We start from the raw sequence: 23242 nt of genomic DNA on the forward strand, positions 1-23242 counted from the left end.
TTATGGACCGATTTTAAAAATTCTTTCAACATCCCTTAGGGTTGGAGGTGGGGGAGTCTCGGCGGGGGGATAGGACCCCCCCACCCCCCCCACAAAAAAATTTTTTTTCTTAAATTTTTTTTTTATTTTTTTTGTCAGGGACATTTGGGTGACCCCATCGAAAAATTTTTTTAAAAATTTTTTTTGTCAGGGACATGGGGGTGACCACACCCCCCCAAAAACGATAACACGATAAACAGAGTAATATTCAAAGCAGATTCATAGGATGGTTAAGGGAATGGGTTCGATCCCTACTTGTTTTAACACAATAAACAAAGTAATATTCCATGCAGATTCATAGGGTGGTTTAAGGAATGGGTTCAATCCGGGAATGGGTTCGATCCGGGAATGGGTTCGATCCCCACTTGTTTTAACACAATAATGGTTAAGGGAATGGGTTCGATCCCCACTAGTTTTAACACAACAATGGTCTAAAAATGTTCAGGGGGGGGATGTTTGGTTAGGTCATCCCCCCCCAAAACATTTTTAAGAAAAATCAACAATATTTGGTTAGGTCACCCCCAACCCCCTGAACATTTTTTTAAAAATCAAATTTTTTGAAACTTTAAACGAGTGTAGCGCGCGAACCCCTTTAGCTAGAGTCCAGCAATTAATTTCATTCAAAAGCTCTCAAAACGTACATGCAATTTGCCGTCTTTAAAAGCCAAATCGTTCCAGGAATCGCCATGTACGATTAAAGATCTGATTTTGCTTAAAATCGCCCTAGTCTAACCTAAAATTTCAAATTTTGCACTTTTTTTTACATGCGCTGATAAATATTAACTGCCCCGTGCCTATGATGAAAACTAGAACCCTCTAGGTTGAGTGAATCACGCAACCTTTCCAAAAATAGAAAAAACCTAACCTAATTTTCAAATCGTTATTTCTCGGTAACCACTGAACCGATTTGGACAAGACCAACGTGGTTGAACGCGTCTTGACAAGACAATTATTTTGAGTACTTACACGTCATTGTAGCTCAAAAATTGACTGTTTGACAGATGTATTTTTAACATTTTTTTTAAAAAGTTCGATCCCCACTTGTTTTAACACAACAATGGTCTAAAAATGTTCAGGGGGGGGATGTTTGGTTAGGTCATCCCCCCCCAAAACATTTTTAAGAAAAATCAACAATATTTGGTTAGGTCACCCCCAACCCCCTGAACATTTTTTTAAAAATCAAATTTTTTGAAACTTTAAACGAGTGTAGCGCGCAAACCCCTTTAGCTAGAGTCCAGCAATTAATTTCATTCAAAAGCTCTCAAAACGTACATGCGATTTGCCGTCTTTAAAAGCCAAATCGTTCCAGGAATCGCCCTGTATGATTAAAAACCTGATTTTGCTAAAAATCGCCCTAGTCTAACCTAAAGTTTCGAATTTTGCGCTTTTTTTTACATGCGCTGATAAATATTAACTGCCCCTTGCCTATGGTAAAAACTAGAACCCTGTAGGTTGAATGAATCACGCAACCTTTCCAAAAATAGAAAAAACCTAACCTAATTTTCAAATCATTATTACTCGGTAACCACTGAACCGAATTGGACAAGACCAACGTGGTTGAACGCGTCTTGACAAGACAATTATTTTGAGTACTTACACGTCATTGTAGCTCAAAAATTGACTGTTTGACAGATGTATTTTTAACATTTTTTAAAAAAAATGTCAAATGATTTTTTGAAACTTTAAATGAATGTAGCGGACGAACCACTGGACCAATCGGTTCAAAATCAAATTCATTCAAAAGCTCTCAAAATGTACATGCAATTTGCCGTCTTTAAAAGCCAAATCGTTCCAGGAATCGCCCTGTACGATTAAAAACCTGATTTTGCTTAAAGTCGCCCTAGTCTAACCTAAATTTTCAAATTTTGCAGGTTTTTTTACATGCCCTGATAAATATTAACTGCCTCTTGCCTATGGTGAAAACTAGAACCCTGTAGGTTGAATGAATCACGCAACCTTTCCAAAATTAGGAAAAACATAACCTAATTTTCAAATCGTTATTACTCGGTAACCACTGAACCGAATTGGACAAGAACAACGTGGTTAAACGTGTCTAGATCAGACAATTATTTTGAGTACTTACACGTTTCTGTACCTTAAACCTAACTGATTTGAGATAAAAAAAACTAAAAAGACGTTTTTTGATCTCATTTCGGTTAGGTTAGACCTAGGAAGCTGGTTAAGTACTCTAAATACGCGTCTCAATGAGACAAACAACTTCTCTTTCCATGGTCTGGAGCTGAGACTAATTTTAAGACACGTTTTACAAGGTAAAGCGATGAGGCCAAAAATTACGTTTCATAGGTTAAGTTAGGTTACGGTGAACCACTGGACCGATTTGGACATGACCAACGTGGTTGAATTCGTCTTGAAAAGACGAATTTTTAGAGTACTTACACGTCAATATAGCTCAAAAATTGACTGATTGACGTCAATTTTAGAAAATTTTAGGATTTTGAAGAAAAAAATTACAAGTGTCTTTTTTAGTTTTTCGAGGCTGGAGGCCGCCAGAGGCCTCTGGCGAGGTCGATTACATCGGACACTTTTGAAGAGCTCGTCGCGCTGATATCCGTAGACACTTAAAATGTTAGATTCGGTCAACTAGAACCGAAGTTACGACTTTTCTTAATCTAGACAAAATTAAGGATTAATATGTAAGTTTCAAAATATGGTCTATTTTCTGGGGTATAGGTTAAAAATCGAACCTAACCAAAGAGGAGTCGATTTTTTATAAATTTTTTTTTACAGACTTCAAGGACATGCCCATGAAAGCTTAAGTTAGAAAAAGCTAGGATTTTTGTTGAAAAATAAGCGCGCTACAGGCCTCGCACACTTTTTTGGCTTTTGGCACAGTTTGCAAGTGTGCGGCACAGAGCTAGGTTTGAGGCCTAACCTAAGCTACTTTTAAGCTACTTTTTAGGTTAGCATTTTTTAGGGAAGCCCTTACTAGTCCCAAACTACCTATTAACAAATTTGCTAACCTAAAAATGTTAATATTTAATAGCTAGGTTTACTGTCTTAACCTAGTTTCTGCACAAAAGGGTGGCCAAGCCTAACCTAACCTAACCTAACCTAACCTAACCTAACCTAACCTAACCTAACCTAACCTAACCTAACCTAACCTAACCTAACCTAACCTAACCTAACCTAACCTAACCTAACCTAACCTAACCTAACCTAACCTAACCTAACCTAACAAGAGCTTACCTACCCTTTTCTCGCACACTTGCACACTTGCACACTAAGGTAGGTTTGAATAACGTGCAGCTAACTGTGCGGGCTAAGTTAGGTTTCAAACTTAGTCTTTTTTTATTGGAGTATCAGGGGGGGTTCAATGTTTTGTGGCATAACTTCCTTATTTATTGACCGATTTTAACCATCCAGACCTCTATGGAAACGGGGGAAGCTAACCAATACAGCCAGGGTGTTTTTAAAGGGGAGGGGGGTGGGGGGAGGGGAGAAAAAGGGAAGGAAGCTAACCAAAGTTAACTTTTTATCATATATTGTCTGTTTTTAGTGATGAAGTATCCATGGATAGGTGAACTTTGGGGGATTTTTCAAGGGCGAGGGGGAGGGGGAGGGAGAGGGGAAGGAATCTAACCTAACCATCATAACTTCCTTATTTATTGTCCGATTTTAACCATCCAGGCCTCTATGGAAATGGGGGAAACTGCCCAATACAGCCAGGGTGTTTTTAAAGGGGTAAGGGGTGGGGGGAGGGGAGAAAAAGGGAAGGAATCTAACCTAACTATCATAACTTCCTTATTTATTGTCTGATTTTAACCATCCTGACCTCTATGGAAACAGGGGAAGCTAACCAATACAGCCAAGGTGTTTTTAAAGGGAAAGGGGGAGGGGGGAGGGGGGAAAAAGGGAAGGAAGCTAACCAAAGTTAACTTTTCATCATATATTGTCCGTTTTTAGTGATGAAGTATCCATGGATAGGTGAACTAAACAAACATTTTTCAGGGGGGGGGGGTGACCTAACCTAACATTGTAAATTTTTCTAAAACTGTTCAGGGGGGTGGGGGGACCTAAAAAAACATTTTTCAGGGGGGGGGGGTGACCTAACCTAACATTGTAAATTTTTCTAAAACTGTTCAGGGGGGTGGGGGGACCTAAAAAAAACATTTTTCAGGAGGGGGGGGGGTGACCTAACCTAACATTGTAAATTTTTCTAAAACTGTTCAGGGAGGTGGGGGGACCTAAAAATACATTTTCAGGGGGGGGGGGTGACCTAACCTAACATTGTAAATTTTTCTAAAAATGTTCAGGGGGGTGGGGGGACCTAAAAAAACATTTTTCAGGGGGGGGGGGTGACCTAACCTAACATTATAAATTTTTCTAAAAATGTTCAGGGGGGTAAGGGGACCATGGATAGGTGAACTAAACAAACATTTTTCAGGGGGGGGGGTGACCTAACCTAACATTGTAAATTTTTCTAAAACTGTTCAGGGGGGTGGGGGGACCTAAAAAAACATTTTTCAGGGGGAGTTGGTGACCTAACCTAACATTGTTAATTTTTCTAAAAATGTTCAGGGGCGTGGGGGAGAGACCCTCCCACCCCCCAAAAAAAATTTTTTTTTTAATTTTTTATTTTTTTTGTCAGGGACATGGGGGTAAACCCCTCGAAATTTTTTTTTAAATTTTTTTTGTCAGGGACATAGGGGTGACCAAACCCCCCCAAAAACCTAATTTCTTTGTTTATGGAACGATTTTAAAAATTCTTTCAACATCCCTTAGGGTTGGAGGTGGGGGAGTCTCGGCGGGGGGGAGGGACCCCCCCACCCCCCCAAAAAAAAAAAAAAATTTTTTAAATTTTTTTTTAATTTTTTTTTGTCAGGGACATTGGGGTGACCCCCTCAAAATTTTTTTTTTAAATTTTTTTTTTCAGGGACATGGGGGTGACCACACCCCCCCAAAAACGATAACACGATAAACAGAGTAATATTCAAAGCAGATTCATAGGATGGTTTAGGGAATGGGTTCGATCCCCACTTGTTTTAACACAATAAACAAAGTAATATTCCATGCAGATTCATAGGGTGGTTTAGGGAATGGGTTCAATCTGGGAATGGGTTCAATCCGGGAATGGGTTCGATCCCCACTTGTTTTAACACAATAATAGTTAAGGGAATGGGTTCAATCCCCACTTGTTTTAACACAACAATGGTCTAAAAATGTTCAGGGGGGAGATGTTTGGTTAGGTCAACCCCCCTTAAACATTTTTAAGAAAAATCAATGATATTTGGTTAGGTTACCTCCCACCCCCCTGAACGTTTTTTTAAAAATCAAATTTTTTGAAACTTTAAACGAGTGTAGCGCACGAACCCCTTTAGCTAGAGTCCAGCAGTTAATTTCATTCAAAAGCTCTCAAAACGTACATGCGATTTGTTGTCTTTAAAAGCCAAATCGTTCCAGGAATCGCCCTGTACGATTAAAAATCTGATTTTGCTTAAAATCGCCCTAGTCTAACCTAAAGTTTCGAATTTTGCGCTTTTTTTTACATGCGCTGATAAATATCAACTGCCCCTTGCCTATGGTAAAAACTAGAACCCTGTAGGTTGAGTGAATCACGCAACCTTTCCAATAATAGGAAAAACCTAACCTAATTTTCAAATCGTTATTACTCGGTAACCACTGAACCGAATTGGACAAGACCAACGTGGTTGAACGCGTCTTGACATGACAATTATTTTGAGTACTTACACGTCATTGTAGCTCAAAAATTGACTGTTTGACAGATGTATTTTTAACATTTTTTAAAAAAAATGTCAAATGATTTTTTGAAACTTTAAATGAATGTAGCGGACGAACCACTGGACCAATCGGTTTAAAATTAAAACCATTCAAAAGCTCTCAAAATGTACATGCGATTTGCCGTCTTTAAAAGCCAAATTGGTCCAGGAATCACCCTGTATGATAAAAGACCTGTTTGTGCTTAAAATCACCCTAGTCTAACCTAAATTTTCGAATTTTGCACTTTTTTTTACATGCGCTGATGAATATCAACTGCCTTTTGCCTATGGTGAAAACTAGAACACTCTAGGTTGAGTGAATCACGCAACCTTTCCAAAAATAGAAAAAACCTAACCTAATTTTCAAACCGTTATTACTCGATAACCACTGAACTGATTTGGACAAGACCAACGTGGTTAAACGCGTCTTGACAAGACAATTATTTTGAGTACTTACACGTTTCTGTACCTTACACCTAACTGATTTGAGATAAAAAAAACTGAAAAGACGTTTTTTGATCTCATTTCGGTTAGGTTAGACCTAGGAAGCTCGTTAAGTACTCTAAATACGCGTCTTAATGAGACAAACAATTTCTCTTTCCATGGTCTGGAGCTGAGACTAATTTTAAGACACGTTTTACAAGGTAAAGCGATGAGGCCAAAAATTACGTTTCATAGGTTAAGTTAGGTTACGGTGAACCACTGGACCGATTTGGACATGACCAACGTGGTTAAATTCGTCTTGAAAAGACGAATTTTTAGAGTACTTACACGTCAATATAGCTTAAAAATTGACTGATTGGCGTCAATTTTAGAAAATTTTAGGATTTTGAAGAAAAAAATTACAAGTGTCTTTTTTAGTTTTTCGAGGCTGGAGGCCGCCAGAGGCCTCTGGCGAGGTCGATTACATCGGACACTTTTGAAGAGCTCGTCGCGCTGATATCCGTAGACACTTAAAATGTTAGATTCGGTCAACTAGAACCGAAGTTACGAATTTTCTTAATCTAGACAAAAATAGGGATATATATGTAAGTTTCAAAATATGGTCTATTTTCTGGGGTATAGGTTAAAAATCTAACCTAACCAAAGAGGAGTCGATTTTTTCAAAAATTTTTTTTATAGGCATCAAGAACATGCCCATGAAAGCTTAAGTTATAAAATGCTAAGATTTTTGTTGAAAAATAAGCGCGCTACAGGCCTCGCACACTTTTTTTGCTTTTCGCACAGTTTGCAAGTGTGCGGCACAGTTCTAGGTTTGAGGCCTAACCTAACCCACTTCTAAGCTACTTTTTAGGTTAGCATTTTTTAGGGAAGCCTTAGTAGGTCCCAAACTACCTATTAATAAATTTGCTAACCTAAAAATGTTAATATTTAAAAGCTAGGTTAGTCAACTTAACCTAGATTCTGCACAGAAGGGTAGGTTAGTTTTACCTAACCTAACCTAACCTAACCTAACCTAACCTAACCTAACCTAACCTAACCTAACCTAACCTAACCTAACCTAACCTAACCTAACCTAACCTAACCTAACCTAACCTAACCTAACCTAACCTAACCTAACCTAACCTAACCTAACCTAACCTAACCTAACCTAACCTAACCTAACCTAACCTAACCCAGGAAAACAAAATCCTTAAAAATTGATTGATTGATTGAATTTGCTACCAATAGCTGGGTACTAGTTTACCTGGGTAATTAATAAAAAGTTTAACAAGTGTTGTACCCAGGTAAACAAAATACAAAACCCGGGAAAACAAAATCCTTAAAAATTGATTGATTGATTTTTTGGGGTAATTTTTTGCTACTATTAGCTGGGTACTAGTTTTTCCAGGTAAACAAAATACAAAACCCAGGAAAACAAAATCCTTAAACATTGATTGATTGATTGAATTTTTTTGGTAATTTTTTGCTACTATTAGCTGGGTACTAGTTTTTCCAGGTAAACAAAATACAAAACCCAGGAAAACAAAATCCTTAAAAATTGATTGATTGATTGAATTTGCTACCAATAGCTGGGTACTAGTTTACCTGGGTAATTAATAAAAAGATTGGATTGGTTGTACCATTGCTACTTTGTTTATAAATTTAAATTTTAAAAAAATGTTAGGCTAGGTTGAGTACGATAAACCCGAACGTAGTGAGGCACGTGATAGAGAAAGGAAAGGAAATTTTAATTTTTAAAAAATGTTAGGCTAGGTTAAGTACAATAGACCCAAACGTAGTGTGGCGCGTGATAGAGAAAGGAAAGGAACTTTTAATTATTAAAAAATCTTAGGCTAGGTTAAGTACGATAAACCCGAACATAGTGAGGCATGTGATAGGGAAAGGAAAGGAAATTTAAATTTTTTAAAAATCTTAAGCTAGGTTAAGTACAATAAACCCGAACGTAGTGAGGCGTGATAGAGAAAGAAAGGAAGGGGGGGGGAGATTCCCAAGCATGCTATGCCACTTTTCCTGTAAGGCACCATAGCTTGCCTCTTTTGTGTCCATCAGATGACAAGGGAAGGAAATAAAGGAGCATTTTATGCAGCCTAGATTCCCAAGCATGCTATGCCACTTTTCCTGTAAGGCAACATAGCTTGCCTCTTTTGGGTCCATCAGATGACAAGGAAAGGAAATAAAGGAGCATTTTAAGCAGCCTAGATTCCCAAGCATGCTATGCCACTTTTCCTGTAAGGCACCATGGCTTGCCTCTTTTGTGTGATATTAATTTATCGGCCATTGTCTTATGCCTCTAGTTCCCTGGTTATTTAGGTAGTAAGTGGGTTCGTGGGTGGGGCGTTAAGTGTGTGTGTGTGTTATACTATGATAGTGTGTGTGTGTGTTTTTTACTACGATAGTGTGTGTGTGCGTGTGTGTGTTAGTGCTACACTACGATAGTGTGTGTGTGCGTGTGTGTGTTAGTGCTACACTATGATAGTGTGTGGCAAGATAGGTAAGGTATGTGTGTGTGTGTGTGTGTATTTAATTAAATTCGACACATTACGAGATTATTTTACGATGATAAAATGCTTTTTTTTATGTAAATACTATAGAAAGACTGCTATATTTTATGCTGAATGTGTAGCAAATGATATTTGTTTATTCTATTTAAACATTTTAATTCTTAAATATCATGCTTTCTACAGATTTAATCAATTTTTCTTTTGTCACTATACCTGCATAAACAAAGCGGTATTTGGTTAATGATTTTTTAAAATAAACCAAACTTTTTCATTACATTTTAAAGAAAGTTCAAAGATAAATATTAAAAGAGATATATTACAAAAATATTTTCTAAGTATCAATTTTTTTGTTTTTATCTGCAAGTGAAGAAATAACTTATTTTCTCTTAGTTTAATTGATGCTCAGATTTTAACATTATTTTCATGTGGAAACACTCTCCGCATTTTAAACTGATTTTTTTCTAACTTAACTGAACTTTTAAGGCATTATTCTTTGAAAATTACTTAAAATATAAAAAAAGGTAAACGAAAATGCATTTTGAAAAATTAAATTCGCGATCACTTTAATCACTCTCATTGATTAGATTAACCCATTAGTGCCGAGCACCACTTTTATGGGCCGATCGAGCTGAAAATTTCAGGGAAGCTTTATAATGGTAAAAACCGAATTCCAATTTTTTTGTTTTGCTCTAGTGGCGTGCACAGGAAAGTTGCAAAAAAAACCGGTTCGGCATGGCCATAAATGCACAATAGGTATTTTGACCCATTTTGGGTGGTTTTCTGCTGGCATTAAAACCCGTTTTTTTCTAAATCCGTAATTGAAAACTATACAACCTCATGTAATCTATAGGGCTACAAGTAATATACAAAGTGATTTATTTCAAATTTAGTGTTTCAGCCTGTTTCGGCCACCGTTTCGGGTAAAAAAGCCTGTTTGTCGAAGTTTCAAAACCTGACATACACAAAAAAAGAACATATAAATATTGGATGATACATATCAGAAAAAGAGCATAAAACTATTTGAGGACACATATAGAGATTACTAGGGTATACTGATTAGGGTGGCTCAAGAATAATAAATCATAAAAAAATATTTAATGGTTGAAAAGTTAAAACCGGGTAATAAAACCAAAAACGAGCTGGGTTTTAAAACTGTCGGGTATTTATGGCCTGCCGAACCGGGTCATAATAGGGCGTAAAAAAAGGATAAAAAAATCATATAAAAAATAATAATTTGAATAAAACGAATTCACAAATAGATGTACTTGTCAATAAACATTAGATTTCACAAAAAAATCAGCAACTTAACTATAAAAACAAAAAAGTTATTAACGTTTTGTGAAAGCACCTGTTTTTTCGCGGCAGATCCATATTATCCATATCATAGATCCATATCTGAGACTTCTCTCCGGGGGGAATAGATAAAGAACGGAGTAAAGGAGAGGCTTGCAAAAGGATGATGAAATTTGAAGACTGGAAACCAGTTTTTTTACATTTTCTGGAACCGGGTTTTAATGCCTGGTTCGGCACTAATGGGTTAAGGGAGAGTATGTTGAATATTCATGATTTCATTATTCAAATTTGAAATAAGACCATCATCCAAGAAAAGAATTTGAAACTTCAGCAAAACATTTGAAACTAAAATGGGCTTAACTACTTTAAAAGTTTTTTTGTGATGTACATTTTTTATGTATTAATCTTGGAAACACAGAGCAAAGGACTTTGGAAGATTTTGATCAGCCCTGAAATATTATTTATTTACTAGTTTAAAAAATAGTAGCAGCTACGCCCCTACAGGCCAATAGTGGCACTTTAAATAATTGTTTTTTATTTCAAATATCTAATTTGAGAAAAAAAATTCTATGTTGTGTTTAGGGCTCCACATAATTTTTTTTATATTTTTTTGTGATTTCTCTTGGGAGGTTGGTGTTACCATCCCCCAAATAATTAAAACTTTCCCGGGACCTATGAGAACCTACCCTATCAAGAAGGACCCGATCAGTTCAGTGGTTAACAAGATCCTTTGAACAAACAAACATCCTGTTACTTTATTATAAGGATTTACAGAATACATATGGTATGATTAAGGATAAGGAAACAGAAAAGAAGCAAATAGAGACAAAAAGGATTTTTTGTCTGAAACTAAAGATATCTAAAAACACTGATTTGATTCTTTTATACTTTTGGGGGAAACTTCATAATTGGCTTGGGGTAGTTTAAGGCAATTTTCTAACATATTTTGCATTTCCTAGAAGCTAGGGTTGAAGTGACTAGTTTATATATATATAATTAAGCAAATAGGTAAATTAATCAAATAGCTAATGAAGTAAATTATTATAAACCTTCCCAGGACCTATTAGAAGCTACTCTGTTAAGGAGAAAACGATCAATTCAGTGGTTAGTGAGATCCTTTGTTACAGACAAACAGACAGACATCCTGTTACTTTATTATAAGGATAAGTCAAAATAGATGTATCTGACAGATAAGATAAGATTGGTGTTGCTTCAGGTACTAGACCCTCCACGCACCTTGGAACATACATACAATACTTATGATTGCAGTGTAAAGCGTCCATTCACCCATCAGACAACCTCTCTGAGATGCACGACCTTTGTCTGAGAAGTCCCAACTGTGCATGGTAGCGAGTTGCGCCTGTTTTGGGCCAAGGCATTCCCCCCACTCTAACTATTTACGTCGCGCATCTGACATAGTAGCAGTGGGAACCATTTTTAACGTCTTTAGTTATGACGTGGTGTTGGACCAAGATTTGAACCTATCACCTTCCCGACGACGAGTGGATGCGCTTCGTGTTGACAGATAGATAGATATAAACTTTTTGATATATATATGCACAGATAAATAACCTTCCAACCTTTATGTTGTAGATAATTATATCTCACTTCCTCTCTTGGCTCCTAAAAATATTATGTTTTTGAAAATTCATTTGAACTAGAACATATATTGTTTATATGATACTAGAGCTTAAGAATAATGATACTAATTTTTAACCTTCAAAGAGTAATCTATAAACTTTTGTCTCCCTTACTAAATGGACGGACAGACAGACATCAAACTACTTTGTATTATTGATATAAATGTTTATGCTTTTAATAGACTGTTAATTCATATAATACATATTTTGACTGTATATACTGCTACATAATAAAATAATATTATTGTATTTTGTTTCTTTTCTTTTTTTGTGATCATTTACTTACAGATCAAAATGTTTTTTTTTTATTTTCTGAAATTTAGATAGACAGACACATAATACTAAATAAGAATAACAAATTATATTTATAGATTAATTAAGCTTACCATGTCCCCTAAGTATTTCTGCTACTTCAGCTTTTCTTCTTTTCCTTTCTTCAGAGTCTGATGGAGATTGCTTTAGGGCCTCATCTAGAGCTGTGTTACCTAGAAATTTGATATCTTATTAGATATTTTACATAAAGAAAACCATACGATTTTAGATCAAATCTTGCAATACGAATGCCAGGATTTAATGAATAAAAAGTCAAGAAGATGAATATTGAATCTAAATAGTATAAAGTATATTTATGGCTCTCCTTTACTGGGAGCTTCTTATAGGTTTTCATAAAGTATAAAGGAAATATCTCTCTCAGAGGTGTGCACTGGGTTTGAAGGGGGATAATCATTTAGAATTTATTTTAGAAAATAAAGATTGTTAAATTGAGGGTGAAGGAAACAAAATAAGACAGAACAACTTATATCAAACAGGGGACATGCACATTTTTTTGGGGAGCTGAGGTGTTAGGAGGACCCTGCCCCCCAAACCAATTAAAGGGAAGAAAGGGGTCCGACTTTTAAGAGTTAAGTTTAAAAGGAAAAGCACATCACAATTTGGCAAGGAAATACATAATGTAAGTTAAAGAGATTTAGTAAATAATTTTTTACCCTGTAAAAAAGGGTTTGTGATTGTTTTATATTCATAATCATGGATATTATTTCCACCCTCCCAAAGATATAGATAGATAGATAGATAGATAGATAGATAGATAGATAGATAGATAGATAGATGGATAGATAGATAGATATATAGATAGATAGATAGATAGATAGATAGATAGATAGATAGATAGATAGATAGATAGATAGATAGATAGATAGATAGATAGATAGATAGATAGATAGATAGATAGATAGATAGATAGATAGATAGATAGATAGATAGATAGATAGATAGATAGATAGATAGATAGATAGATAGATAGATAGATAGATAGATAGATAGATAGATAGATAGGTAGACTGATAAATTGTGTAATTTAGAGTAGAATTATAGATACACAGGGAAATAAATATAGAAAAGTATAATTTTGTAATATATGTATAGTAAGTTAGATAGATAGATGTATGTGATGGAAATATAGTGTTATAGAATCCTGACTCCTGAAGCGTACAGGAGTCGAGAACGGAGTCAAAAATGGAATCGAAGGCGGAATCGAAGCGAAATTGAAAACGGAATCGAAAGATGAAAACAAAAATGAAAAACGAAATCGAAAAACGAAATCGAAAAACAAAATCGAAAAAACGAAATCAAAAACGGAATCGAAAATAAATAAAAACAAACGTCCACTAAACGGTGAACATTGAATATTGTTGATCATTGGTGAACAAGGAGTGAGGCGACATTAATTTCGATTCCTACGGAATCTGATTTTTTATTCTTGAGAAAGGATGCAAAATCCTTTTGTAAATATATAAACAAAAAATAATACAAAATAATATGCAATTCCTCCGGAATCTGATTTTGTTTTTTTGAGATATAAGGGACATACGTCCCATAGTGTGTTCGGGTTCGATTCCCCCGGAATCTGATTTTAATGTTTTGAAAGCGGTTCACAGCATTGCTGTGACAATAGGAATGGAAAGAGGGAGGACAAGGGGAGGGTAAAGGGAGTGGGTAAAGGGGAGGGGGGGGGGGGTTTGTCCAAATAAAATTAAGTTAATTTAAATTAAAACAAATATGGTTACGGCTCAGTATAGTCTTATTGTGGTCAATTACACTCCAAAATTACACTTAAAAATTTATGCACAAACAAATTTTGTTTAGGTTAATGTTTAGGTTAATGTACCAAAAAAACACGCTACTTAATATAGAAAGAAAGAGGAAAAAGAAGTGTGGTGAATGTAGGCTAAGGTGAAAGTGAAAGTGAACCAGACCGTGGCGCGTTAGCGCGCACATTAGTTGTCCTATACTTAATTATTACAGTAAAGATTTCACCTTTCTGTTGAGTTGATCAAAAAGAAGGAACGATTTATTTAACATGAGAAGAGGAATACCAACAAATGTGGCAGCCCCTACGGGACCGCTTAACTGAGACCCATCAGCAGCTTCTCAATAAAGTGAGCGGTGAGGGTGTCAGCGAGGACGTTCGTTGCTTTACCAGCAGGGCTACCTCAAGACCGAACTAGTGCTCACTCTGTATAACCCTAATGAGAACATGGAATTCCATGTGAATAAGTTAGACGCTATTGCCCTACAGATTACTGCTCAGGAAGAAGCTTGCCTCCAGCTATAGCTCCAGATAATGTCCTGTTCCGATCCAAGGACCCGTACCGGTCAAATTATCCGTAACATTCCACACAAGATCCGAAATTAAAAATTTATTCATTATTGAAACAATTAAAGAACTGCGGTAGTCAAATAAATATTTCCATTGTTAAAACAATATTACAATATTGTTATTACAATAATAATATATAACTAACCATAAATATCCTTGGTGTTGATGTCAGCTCCATGTTCTAATAAGAGCTTCACAACATCAGTATGTCCATAAAATGCTGCCATCATAAAACTGGTAGATATGAATATATTAGATTTATCATATATTGTGTAGTTTAGAGTAGAATTATAGATACATAGGGAGTTATATATAGAAGAGTATAATTTTGTAATATATGTATAGTAAGATAGATAGATAGATATATATGATGGAAATATAGTATTATAATAATATTATGTAACTAACCCCACATATTATCCTTGGCATTGACAGAAGCTCCATGTTGTAATAAGAGCTTCACAACATCAGTATGTCCATCCATTGCTGCATACATAAGACTTGTCCTTCCTAGATATAAAATATATTAGATTTAATATATATTGTTTAGTTAAGAGTATAATTATAGATACATAGAGTTATATATAGAAAAGTACAATATTGTAATAAATGTATAGTAGAATAGATATATGTGATAGAAATAAAGTATTAATATAATAATATTATTATGTAACTAACCATATTTATTCTTGGCGTTGATGTCAGCTTGATGATCTAATAAGAGCTTCACAACATCAGTATGTCCATTCCTTGCTGCCCAGATAAGACTTGTCCATCCTAGATATAAAATAATCTGATTTATTATATTGTGTAGTTTAGAGTAGAGTTATAGATACACAGGGAAATAAATATAGAAAAGTATAATTTTGTAATACATGTATAGTAAGATAGATAGATAGATAGATATGTGATGGAAATATAGTATTATAATAATATTATATAACTAACCAATATTAGCCTTGGCGTTGATGTCAGCTCCATGTTCTAGTAAGAGCTGCACAACTTCAGTATGTCCAGAATATGCTGCCTGCATAAGACTGGTATCTCCTAGATATAAATATATTAGATTTATTATATATAGAGTAGTTTAGAATAGAAATATAGATACACAGGGAAATAAATATAGAAAAGTATAATTTTGTGATATATAGGAAGCCTGCTGGTTTTCTTAAGCTTGGTGTAGCTTTTAAGCACTTTAAACTGTAGCCTTGTAAATTTGAACCTGGTCAACTGAAAGACTCCACTAATTGAATCAAATTATAGTAGGGTGTTTAACCTGGTCTGCATGTAATATAAATTATAAATTTTTATAAAATTGTAATCTTATTAAATATAGATTGAAAATATATATTCACTATATGTGATAGATTCGATTTATTATATATTGTGTAATTGAGAGTCCTAGACACACAGGGGGAAATATTTTGTATACCTAGTATTGTATTGTGATTTAATGAAAGATAGAAAGTTTGATAATATGTATTAGAAAAATAAAGAAAGGCAATAATAACAATAGAAAAAGGTTAATTTTACATTGACATCTGAAGAGTGCAAACATGCATGAAACATTTTGTAAAGGTTGATTAAATATGTAAAATTCATATTTTGTTTGTGGGTTAACCTCTTATCTATAATACAAAGTAGCTTGATGTCTGTCCGTCTGTCCATCTGTCTGTCCGTCTGAAGCTTAAGATCTCAGTAACCGCTGAACCGATTGGGCTCTACTCTTCAGGGATTATACCTACTGGTCCTGTGATGGTTTTAAGCTATTTTCCTGGGGGGTGGGACACCCCCAACCCCCCAAAAACTAAAAAAACCACCCCCCCCAAATTTTTTTTTTACATTTTTTGTAAAATCTCAGTAACTGCTGAACAAATTGGGCTCTACTCTTCTGGGAATATACCTACTGGTCCTCTGGTGGTTTTAGGCTATTTTCTAGAAGGGTGGGACACCCCAACCCCCCTAAAAATAAAAAAATCCCTATTTCCAAATTTTTATTTTTTTTTATTTTTGTTAACAAAAACCAGTAATTGGGGTGGGGGAACCCCACTGCACCATGGGGCGAAGCCCCCATGAACCCCCCCCCCCAAAAAAAAAAAAAAAATTTCACCCAAAAATTTTTTTGGGCTTTTAGTACCTTTTAAAAATTGACATCTTTAAAAAGTTGTTGCAATTATAGGTATTAAATAAAATTTACGGAGGAGAGTTTTAAATTTTTGTGTATATGTGGTCCAATCAGTGGGACTATCAGAGCTTGCGCCGCATACAGGGTACTCGCTTATGCTCACCCCGTACGAGATATACGGTGAACAACCTGGGTTTAATTTTTACGAATTGAAATTTTTGTGCATACGGCGCACAACCTGGGTTTAATTTTACCAAAGAGTAATTCGGCAAAGAATAACTTTTTTGAAAATATAACTATAAAATTATTCTGGAGGGTTGACTTTCCATTACCTCATGGGGCGAAGCCCCTAGAGGCTTGGGGCGAAGCCACTAGTATATATATATAGAGAAAACCTATAATATACTGATGTTTATTAAGATAGATCAAAAAATAGATAGCTATCTAGATAGATAAATATGAAAATTAATTTATATTTAGTATAATACACCTCTGGATGATTTAAAATTTATCTCAAGTCTATATTGGCGACTACACATACGATTGTATAGCTATTTGTGAATGGGAATAAAAAATTATTTTATCAAAACTATGGCTTCATGGTGCTCTCTGAAAAAGCTTTGAGAAGTAAAATTAAGAACTTTCGTCCATTTCAAAATATCTTGTTCCTAGCCCTAGAAAATCTCAAAAAACCTCTACAAATTGGACAATTCTCAGTAAACTTTAAAAAATGGTGTTTTTTTTAGTTATTCATAAGGCTAGGAAGAGATATTTTGAAACAAACAAAAGTTACTGATTCTACTCCTTAAGGCCTTTTCTGGGATCACCATAAAGCCATATTTCTAATTCAATAAATTTTTGACTCCCAATTACAAATGGTTATAAAATTTTATGTGTTGTTGCCAACAGTTTTTAGACATCAAATAAATTTTAAATATTCCAGTGGTGTATTATCTATAATACAAAGTAGAATGATGTCTGTCCGTCCGTCTGTCCGTCCATCTGTCTGAAGCTTCAGATCTCGGTAACCACAGAACCAATTTGATTCTACTCTTCAGGGTATATACCTACTGGTCCTGTGGTGGTTTTAGGCTATTTTCTTGGGGGGTGGGACATCCCCAATCCCCCTAAAAACAAAAAAATCCCTCCCTATTTTTTTTTTTTTTTACAGGAGATTTCCTTGGTCCTTTTACGAATTTCACCTTATTTTTTTTTATCACCTCTTGGGGCAAAGTCCCTAGAGGCTAGGGGCGAGGCCGCTAGTACTTATATAAACCAAGTGCAGGTTACCCCTTAGGTCTCAAATAAAAATGTCCAAAATCAACCCACCCCAATGAAAATTTAGAGATTTGTACATAGATAAACATTACATTTACATTAACAAACTTACCATTTCCATCAATGTCATTAATATTTGTTCCATTGTTAATGTAATATTCTACAATCTTGAGTAGTCCTGCCTTTGATGCATCAATAATATTCCCTTTACAAAACATTTTATATTGATGCTATATTACAAAGAAGTAAACCAATAAAACATCTCTGGGGATCCGGTTTTTAAAAAGGATTATATATGATAAGATAATCTGAAGTTTTATGTTTAGGTAATTCAATTTGTTATTGTAAAAAAGTTCTTAATTCCTTAAAGAATATAAAAGATATTATTAAAATTAATACATGGAATTACCTGAATTATTTATAACATTCTCATAATCCTCATATTTCTTCTGATAATGAAACAAATTAGATTACTAGCTTGTATGATTACTCTATAGTGATTAAACTTTATAGAAAAGAGTTTGGAAGATACTATTAATAGGAAAATTTTACACTTAAAGCTAATTCATTTTATAAAGAGAAAAATTTGAGAATAAGACTAGATTTTAAATTTATTTTGACATCACACTGTTTAGGTTTATAATGATTAACAGAAATGAAAATCTTACTTTCATTTCCTCAGTCAAAGTGCAGTTATATGCTCTGTAATTAAATATTTTTTCAAATAATGAAGTATTATTAAAAATTATTTCACAATTACAAGTACCTTGATATTTCTACAACATCAACGGCAGATAACCTGTCCTAAAATTGGTCTTGTCTCATTTAAAAGTTTAATATCTAAGATCATTTTCCTCACAAGTAACAAGGCAATAACAAACTTTTAAATTCTTTATTGTTTGTATTAATTATAAAAAAAAGTCAAAGGTATTTAAAATAATTATGACCCATAACAGTTGGGGGGGAGCATTGAAAGCCAACCCCCTCCCCAAGTTTTCTCATTTTCTGTGTGAGATAGTGTGGGCAGTAAATAAGTTAATTTTAAAAACTTTAACCCTTAATGGTCAGGGGGGGGGGGGAGCGTTGAACGCCCCCCCATCCGGTTTTTTCTATCTCATTTTCTGTGTGTGAAAGATAAAGAGCCCAAACTGCGTGACTTTTTAAGTATGGGTATAACACATAACTAAGAGTTGGAATTTTTTGAATATCTTCATCCTGGCGGGCACAGGATGCCAGCAAACCTAGCAGGGTGATCCAGGTAAAGAGCAAAAATATTATTTTTACTTAAACAAAGCATTTTATCTTACTAAAATACTACATTATCCTCTAGTAGTAAATCCTTATATGAAATACAGGTGTTCAAGTTGATTTCAGGTTCCAGGTATGATCCTGCAGGTCCTGATCCTCCAGGTCTCCAGAAATCTTTAAAAGGCTCCTGTGACCGCAATTTTTGACTTAAATACTTCAAATTTTAAACTTAAGCTTTTCTTACATGTCTACATAATGTATTAAAATTTTATAAAGATCCGCTGCCGTTTTCCTGCCGACCGCCAACTGCGGCGGCTGGCAGCTGCCAAGTACAGCTGCGGCCGCTGAAATTTATGTTTTGATATTTCTAATATAAAATTTATATAAAGATAAACATTTTCTGTGAAAAAATTGTTCTTCTAGCTTCAAAAATAAGAAAAATACAGCTGTTTAAAATTTTTAAGTGAAAAAGGACCTAAAAACAAAGGTTGTTAAATAAAAGGGTGAAGGAAGCGAAAATTGAATTTGTTTCACTTTAGGTCGGAAATTCATTATCAAATAGGGGACTTGCACAAAATTTTTTAGCCCTCTAGCTCTAATAGAAACTGAGATAACCGAAACCAAATAAGGTGCGGCAAGGGGCCCGACTGTAAGGGGTTAAAAAGTTTAATTTTGCTTACTTCTCCTTTTATTTAACAATCTTTAAAAAGTTTAAAACTCCTGTAATTTACTTATTTTTTGAAGCTACAAGAAAATGTTTATATTTATGTAAACTTTATATTAGAAATCTTAACCCTTACAGCTCGGGCCCCAATTCCCACCTTAATAGATCGGGGGGGGGGCTCAAAGAGCCCCCCCCCTCTATCTCGGCTCCTGTTACAGATAAAGACGTAAAATTTTTTTCTGGTGGTTCATGTGTATTTTTAGAGAAAATTACTTTTTCTAGTCATGGCGGCCAGGCCGCTCCTTAGCCGCTTTTTAGCGGCCAGCCGCTAAATTTTAAAACAGCTGTAGAGCGGCCAATTTTGCAGCTAGGATGACCAAATTTTAGGACGAACTTTTATTTTTCATAACAAAAAAATTACTTTTTCTGATCATCGCCAAAAAACGGCAAATAACGGAAACCGCCATTTTCGGCGGTTACGGCGGTAAAACGGCGGTTGGCGGCGCCAATTAATATTTAAATCTGTTTGATGTTGCTCAAGGATTTACCAAAAAAAATTATAGGACTCTAGCTGTAATAGAAGCCACGATATTCATGATATTTGTCTGTAGTAAAAGCCGGACAAAAATCGGTCATAAAGTCGGTCAGGGAGCGGTCAAACGGTCATAACACAACTTTTCTCAGAAGGTCATTGATATCTAAGTATTCACCAAAAAAAAATTTAGGTTTCTCCTTATACACAAAAGTCATAATGAAGAAATTAAGATTTATTTAGAATTTTTTTCTAATTTTGGTGCTACCCAACCGACTTTGACCGGACACCACGACCGACACAGACCAGATATCCTAATAAAATCAACTCTTGCCGACGTATAATTACTAAACTTAAAAAGTCATGAAGTCACAGCACTCCATCTTACCTACAAAAAAAATGAGATTGAAAAAACTAGAGGGGGGGGCTCTTTGAGCCCCCCCCCCGATCTGTAAGGGTTAAAACATAACTTTTTGGTGGTGGCAGCTGCCAGCAGCCGCAGCTGGCAGTCAGAAGGAAATCGGAGGTTGTTTTTTAAGAAATTTGAATATGTAAGGTATACATGTTAGAAAAGTTTAGAACTTAAAGTCTCTAAGTCAAAAATTTTGGTCACTAGAGCCTTTTAAAGAATATGGAGATCTGCAGAATCATACCTGGAACCTGAAATTTACTTGAACAACTGTATTTTATATGAGGACATACTAGTAGAGGATATTTTAGTATTTTAGTAACATTAGATGCTTTGTTTAACCCATTAGTGCCGAGCGCCACTTTTATGGGCCGATCGAGCTTTAAGTTTCAGGGAAGCTTTATAATGGTCAAAACGGAATTCGTATTTTTTTGTTTTGCTCTAGTGGCGTGCACAGGAAAGTTGCAAAAAAACCCGGTTCGGCTTGGCCATAAATACCAACCAGGCATTAACACCCGTTTTTGGTGCTTTCCCCCAGTTTTAAAACCCGGTTGACCTGTATAAACCCGGTTATTTTGACCAAAAATCGAAAAATGTAATTTTTGAACGCCAAAAGTGAGATGAACACTTTTTAGAACTTTGATACGATCCGTAATTGAAAACTACACAACCTCATGTAATCTAAAGAGCTACAAGTATAATACGAAGCGATTTATTTCAAATTTAGTGTTTCGGCTATAGGTGCCGCCGTTTTCGGGTAAAAAAACCCGTTGCTCGAAGTTTTAAAAGACACACACTACAAAAAAAGAACATATAAAATTTGGGTGTTACATATCAGAAAACGATCATAAAACTATTGGGTGACACCTATAGAGATTACTAGGGTTATTATGGTGGCTCAAACCCTTACTAATGACGTTAACTGTTATTTTTATTGGTTGAAAAGTTAAAACCGGGTAATAAAAACCGAAACCGAGCCGGGTTTTAAAATTTTCGGGTATGTATGGCCAAGCCGAACCGGGTCATAATAGGGCGTAAAAAAACGGTAAAAAAATCATATAAAAAATAATAATTTGAATAAAACGAATTCACATATAGATGTACTTGTCAATAAACATTAGATTTCACGAAAAAAATCAGCGACTTTACTATAAAAACAAAAAAGTTAGATGGGGTATTTTGAATTGTCATGATTTTCAAACTTTGTTGATCTATACCAGCAAACGGAAGTAAGCTAAACTGCCTGCTCCAGGGGGAAATGAAAGCCAGGGTAGTAGAGGGGGGATTCATACTGAGAATGATGCAATTATGAAGCCGGAAACCGGTTTGTTTTCCATTTTCTGGCACCGGGTTTTAAAACCCGGTTCGGCACTAATGGGTTAAGTCAAAAATATTTTTGCTTTTTACCTGGATGATATTTAAAAATTCCAAATCTCAGTTATGTGTCATACCCATATTTAAAATGTTACTCAGTTATGGCTCTCTGTCTTTCACACAAAGAAAATGAGATAGAAAAACCAGTAAGGGGGGAGCGTAAGGGTCAAAGTGAATGGTAACATTTAATGACTATTTTTCTTGTGCTTTTATTCAATATCACAACAAAACAATTCCTAACCTTCCTCCTCAAACTTAACAGATATATTAAGAATTTTGTTTACAACTAAATCTAATCTAATCAATAATAAATATATATAAATAAATGCCAATCATATAGACAAACTTATATTTTCTCAAATCCCTGATTTTTATTTCTCATTTTGGTAATATTATAATTAATGTTGATTCAAACAGCCATGATCTATTCATAGAGTAGCTGAACTACCAAAATTGACTTACAGGATAAGATTGTATGTAGTGACCAAAGTGTAACATAGAAGGTTGTTCTGTTATAAAATGTTTTGCTTCATGGAATGAATCTTTATTGGGAAGCTAGTTTTTCTTTACTTTTCATACAGGTAAAATATTATAATAATTGGTGAATTCCCGCAAAGAGTCTAGTTGCACAAAGAAACCCGCTGAAAGTTTTTTAGAGAGAGAAAGGCCAATGAGCTGTTTGTTACACTAGTCCCCAAGTTATATCACAACATTATCTTATTCATTGACTAAATATTTTGAGAACATTATCCTGTATTTAAGCAGTTTTTTCAACAAATTTACTTACAATTTTATAACTACTTTTATGCATTTATATTTTGATTATTCAGTTCTGACTCTCTACAAGTGTTTATGTTTGTTTTGTCCTACCGCTTCAGAGCTTCGCTTTTTTGGATGTTGTCATCCTTGTTTTCAAAGTTACCTGGGTGTCCCAAAAAATGCATTAAATCCTTATGCAAAAAAATAGCTATTTAGAGTAAAAAATAATGATAAATAGAAATAGTAAATTTAAATCTTCTCTGTCTGTAAACATGAAATTTTCTCAGTTGCTATTGGAGATATATTGTTGTCTATTTGTCTGTCTTTCATTCTGTCTGTCCAACTTTCTGCAAATTTTAAAAATACCCACTGAAAATGTCTGTTGTTTGTCTTATCTGTCTGCATGTCTGTATGTCTTGTCTGTCTGTCTGTCTGTCTGTCTGTATGCCTTTATGTATGTATGTCTGTCTGCATATCTATCTGTCTGTCTGTCTGTTTGTTTATTTAAAAAAAAGACTTACAGAATATGTCTGTTTTTT

The 23242-nt window shown here is 34.9% G+C and overlaps 1 long non-coding RNA gene across 1 annotated transcript; it reads right to left on the reverse strand.

The window, feature by feature from the left end:
* Positions 1-17828: 17828 nt before the first annotated feature.
* Positions 17829-18421, reverse strand: LOC145331752 (uncharacterized). The gene is made up of 3 exons (XR_013883891.1): positions 18386-18421; positions 18127-18166; positions 17829-17922 (listed from the first exon to the last, which is right to left on the reverse strand). It is a non-coding gene; the product is annotated as an uncharacterized LOC145331752 (long non-coding RNA).
* Positions 18422-23242: the final 4821 nt, after the last annotated feature.

The sequence above is a fragment of the Acartia tonsa genome, chromosome 1 (genome assembly GCF_053477335.1).
Source record: "Acartia tonsa isolate MP-2025a chromosome 1, ASM5347733v1, whole genome shotgun sequence".
NCBI lineage: Eukaryota > Metazoa > Arthropoda > Copepoda > Calanoida > Acartiidae > Acartia > Acartia tonsa.